At 37.6% G+C, this 5246-nt stretch overlaps 1 pseudogene; it reads left to right on the top strand.

Moving 5' to 3' along the window:
- The first annotated feature begins 468 nt into the window (after nucleotides 1–468).
- LOC122479701 lies at nucleotides 469–1735 on the top strand (annotated as a pseudogene).
- Nucleotides 1736–5246: the final 3511 nt, after the last annotated feature.

Raw genomic sequence — 5246 nt, 5'->3', positions numbered from 1 at the left:
ACTATCTTACATCATAGGGATGTTATGAAGAACTAAAGACCTAATAGAAACTCATAAGATGATTACAGGCACCAAATGCCTACTGAATTAATGAAAGATAAATAAAGCATAAAAGAAGTAAAGGAAGGGAAGGAACGAAGGAAAGACAAAGTTATCCTCAACTGCAGAATAAAGAAAAAGCAACTTGAGTAAGGTCAAGAAAACATGTTAAATAGAATACTTGAGAGAAGCCTTCTAAATGTTTCTAAATATCTGACGTGATTTTATTTCTTTCAACTTGCATTTCTTTCTATTTTTCACTTTCCTTCACAAATCAGTTCTTGTGAAACTGTCCTGTACCTATAATGGAAGGGCACACACATAGTGATAGAAATTTTCTAATGAACTACGGCTCAGAAGATAGATTCTGACCTTTTCATACACCTTCCCTGGATCCTTTCAAAGTTAAGCTTAAAAGAACTGGAGTCAGGAAGAGTTGGGGATTGATTTAGTTAAGTCAATTTCTAAAGCGGTCTGGAAATGAACCATATGGATGAGAACGGGATTTACTTGTTTGTGTTTATATTTTCTCTTTGGCAAAATAAGACTGTATTTCCTACTAGTGGAGGAAGGAAAGAGATCGTTTTGAAAGTGTCTTTATGGTCAAAATGATTTATGAAACAAATGATGGTGTATCTTCAATTAATATAACAAAATCTAAACAAAGAGTTGAAAAACCACATAATATTTTTACAGTTTTTAAAATTGTGATTAAAACTACATAACATAAAATTTACCATCTTGGAGAGTGTGGCCAGGTGGCTCAGACCAAGCAGGGTTTTCCTTACCAGCGGATTGAGTAGAACGCACTGCCAGTCTTGTAGTCCATTCGCCATGGCTTCTTCTGATATCCCCGTGAAAGAACTGGAGAAGTATGCCTCAGGCCAGGCTTTTAAGCTGATTCTCAGCCCTCAGTCAAATGAATCTGTCCCAGAATTCCCCCTTTCCCCTTCAAATAAGGATCTTTCCTTGGAGGAAATTCAGAAGAAATTAGAAGCTGCAGAAGAAAAACACAAGTCCCAAGAAGTCGAAGTCTTGAAGCAGATTATCAAGGAACGAGAACATGAAAAAGTGCTTCAGAAAGCAACAGCAGAGAACAACTTTGGTAAAATGGCAGAAGAAAAGCTGACCCACAAAATGGATGCCAATAAACAGAGCAAGAGGCACAAATGGCTGCCAAACTGGAGCATTTGCGAGAGAAGGGCAAGCACATGAAGAATGTGAAGTGTGCAAGAACAAAGACTCCAAAGATCCTGCTGATGAAACTGAAGCTGACTAATTTGTTCTGAGAACTGACTTTCTCCCCTTCCCTTTCCCAAATATCCAAAGACTGTACTGGCCAGTGTCATTTCATTTTTGCTGTCCTGACAAATATTCTAGAAGCTAATGTAGGACTATATAGGTAGATCTAGACTGTATGTTGTTGTTTTAGAGGCAAAAGGGGAAAGACTCTTCTCCTAAAGTGTTTCTCATGTAGCTATTTTTCTTGTTGTATCTTTTCTATTTCAGTACACTTGGCTGGGTTAATGGCTAGTACAGTACTGGCTCTGTAAAAAAAAAACATGTTTATGAAAAGAGTATATAGTGGCTTCTTCCAAACTGTTAGATGTTACATCTGTTCACATTTAAATCCCAATTCTGTCCTGATCTTACCAGATGCTCCTGTACTTAACTGGCTAATAAAACTGCATAGTGCTATTGAAAAAAAAATTACCATCTTAACCATTTTAAAATTTACAGTTCAACAGTGTTAAGTATATTCATATTATTGTGAAACAGATATTTGGAACCTTTTCATCTTGCAAATCTGAAACTCTATAATCATTAAAGAACTTCTATTTCCCCCACCCCAACCCCTGATAACCACCAGTGTGCTTTCTATAAATTTTATTATTTTAGATACCTCATATAAAAGGAACCATATGGTATCTGTCTTTTTGTGACTGGCTCATTTCACTTGACATAATGTCTTTAAGGTCCAATCATGCTGTAGCATGTGAAAAAATGTAAAAAGGATCCCCCTCCTTTTTAAGGGTGAATAATATTCCATTGTATGTATATATCACCTCTTGTTGATCCACTCACCTGCTGATAAACATTTGGGTTGCTTCCACTCTTAGGTATTGTGAATAGTGCTACCATGAACATGGATGTGCAAATATCTCTGAGTCCCTGTTTTCAATTCTTTTGGATATATCCCCCAAAGAAGGATTATTGGACCATATGGTACTTCTATTTTTAAACTTTTGAGGAACTACCATACTGTTTTCCATAGCAATTGCATCATTTTACAATCCCACCAACAGTGTACAAGGTTCCAATTTCTCCACATACTCACCAACACTTATTATTCTCTGTCTTGTTTTTAAATGTTTATTTATTTATATTGAGGGTGGGGAGAAAGAGACTCCCAAGTAGGCTCCACACAGCACAGAGTCCAATGCAGGACCTGATCCCACAAACTGTGATATTCTGACCTGAGCCAAAATCAAGAGTTGGACGCTTAACTGAGCCACCCAGGCACCCTATCTGTGTTTTTATTTTTAATAGTAGACATGCTAATGGTTGTGAGGTAATATCTCATTGTGGTTCTGATTTGCATTTTTCAGATGATTACTAATGTTGAGCATCTTTTCGTATGCATGTGGGCCATTTGTATATCTTCTTTGGATAAATTTCTATTCAAAGCCTTTTTTTAATTTTTAACTTTTAATTTTTAATCAGATTATTTGATTTTTTGTTGTTGAGTTGTAGCAGTTCTTTATTTATTCTGGGTATTAATCACTTATCAGATATAGCTTACAAATATCTCCTCCCATTCTGCAGCTTGCTATTTCATTCTGACTGAGCCACTTGATGCATAAAAGTTTTTCAGTTTAATGCAGTCCTATTTTTCCTTTTTTTGCTTGTGTTTTCTGTGCTTTTGAGGTCGTATTCCAAGAAATCATTGCCAAGTTCAACATGATGAAGTTTTTGCTCTTTGTTTTCTCCGAGGAGTTTTATAGTTTTAGGTCTTGTCTTTATGTCATTAATCCAGTTTAATTTTTGAATACAGTAAAAGATAAGGGTCCAATTTAATTCCTTTGCATATATATGCCCACTTTTACCAAAAATATTTGTGGAAGAGATTATCTTTTCATATTGAATAGTCTTGGCACCCTTGTCAAAGAACATTTGGCTATATATGTGATGGTTTATTTTGGGGCTCTCTACTTTATTCCACTAATCTATTTGTCTGTCTTTATACTAATGCCACACTGTTTTCATTACTGTGACTTTGTGGTATGTTTTGAAGTCAAGAAGTGTGAGTCCTCCAACTTTGTTTTTTTATTACAAAATTGTTTTGAATATTCAAAGTCCCTTAAGAATCCACAAAAATTTTAGGATGAATTTTGCTATTTCTTCAAAAAGTGCGGTTGGAGGGGCACCTGGATGGCTCAGTTAGTTAAGCATCTGACTCTGGATTTCGGCTCAGGTAATGATCTCACGGTTTGTGAGTTCAAGCCCTGCATCTAGCTCTGCACTGACAGCACAGAGCCTGCTTGGGATTCTCTCTCTCTGATCCTCCCCTGCTCATGCTCACTCTCTCTCTATTTCAAAATAAATGAATAAACTTTAAAAAAAAAGACTTTAAAAAATTCTGTTGGAATTTTGATAGAGACTGCATTGAACCTGTAGATTACTTTTGGTAGTATGGACATGTTAACAACATTAAGCCTTCCACTCTACAAAAACTCGAGGTGTATTTCCATTTATTTGTCTTCTCTTAAATTTCTTTTAGCAATGTTTTGTGGTTTTTACTGAATAAGTCTTCTACCTCCTTGGTTAAATTTATTCCTAAGTATTTTATTACATTTGATACTACTGTAAATATTGTTTTCTTATGTTATTCTTGTGGATAGTATATTGTTTCATCTGATAGGTTTTTATAAATAATTTGCCATTAGCTTCCCCCCTCTTTGCTAAGATTCTTTTCTACGGTAGGTGCATATAGTCATGAAGCAGAATGGATGTCAGGATCTGTGTTCCTCTGATGTACACCCATTTCATTGTCAGCCTCTTCCCTGCTTCCAACCATGGTACCTTCAATACTTTAGGAGACCAGAATCAAAATGGAGAGTCAATGAGATGGGTGACAGAGGAGGCTCCTGAGCTTCCCTCCTCCCCACAGATATACCAAATATGCAGCTATACATGGAGCAATTTCCTGTGAAAAAATACAGAAACTAGTTGAGTTACTCCTATACACTGGGCAAATGAGAAAATAACACTGAAAGGAGCCTGCATGGTTCAATCAGTTAAGTGTGTCCGGCTTCAGCTCAGGTCATGATCTCGTGGTCTGTGGATTTGAGCCCTGCATCAGGTTCTATTCTGACAGCTCAGAGCCTGGAGCCTGCTTCAGATTCTGTATGTGTGTGTGTATGTGTGTGTGTGTGTGTGTGTGTGTGTCTGTCCCTCCCACACTCATGCTCACTCTCTCTCTCATAATAATAAATAAACATTAAAAAAAGGAAATATATTGAAATGGGTAGGAAAGTCTAAGACACACTTTTGCCATAAAACCCACACCTAGTACAGCAAGCACTATGCAATAAGAATGGAACACCCAACAGCCAACTTCTCCCTCTGGAGCAAAGGGGGTTGGGATCCTATCTCAAACACTCCAACTTTTAAGACTCCCACCTGTGAGACAGGCTCCCAAACACCTTGTTCTGAAAGCCAGTAGGACTTTCATCCATGAGATTCACAAGACTGTATCAAACAGAAAAACAGTTCTTAACTGGCTATCCCCACCAAGGCTCAGCACAGTGAGAACAGACAAAAAATACCCATCTCCCATTCATTCCCTGAAAAGAGTTTATCTACACATATCAAAAGCTGCTTCCTAAAGGTCAGGCTTCTAATTTAGCAGGCATCCAGGGGCTCTGATCCTCCCTCAGAGACTAGGAAAGTTGGCAAACATTTCCCCCATCTACTCCCTCCACTCACTCCAAGTCACTAGTATTTCCCTGAAAGAAGCTTGTACATACATCTATACCCCATTTTTTTCCAGCCGCTGACCAAGGGATGGGTCTCTGGATTGCCTGGTTCTGACAGCCAATGGAGTTTCCATTCATGAGCCCCACAGGGATACAGCAAACAAAGAAGCAATTTTTTTAATGTTATTTTTGAGAGAGAGAGAAAGAGCACATGCATGCAGGGGAGGG

The sequence above is a fragment of the Prionailurus bengalensis genome, chromosome C1 (assembly GCF_016509475.1).
Source record: "Prionailurus bengalensis isolate Pbe53 chromosome C1, Fcat_Pben_1.1_paternal_pri, whole genome shotgun sequence".
Lineage (NCBI taxonomy): Eukaryota > Metazoa > Chordata > Mammalia > Carnivora > Felidae > Prionailurus > Prionailurus bengalensis.
This window is presented reverse-complemented; position numbering and strand designations above follow the sequence as displayed.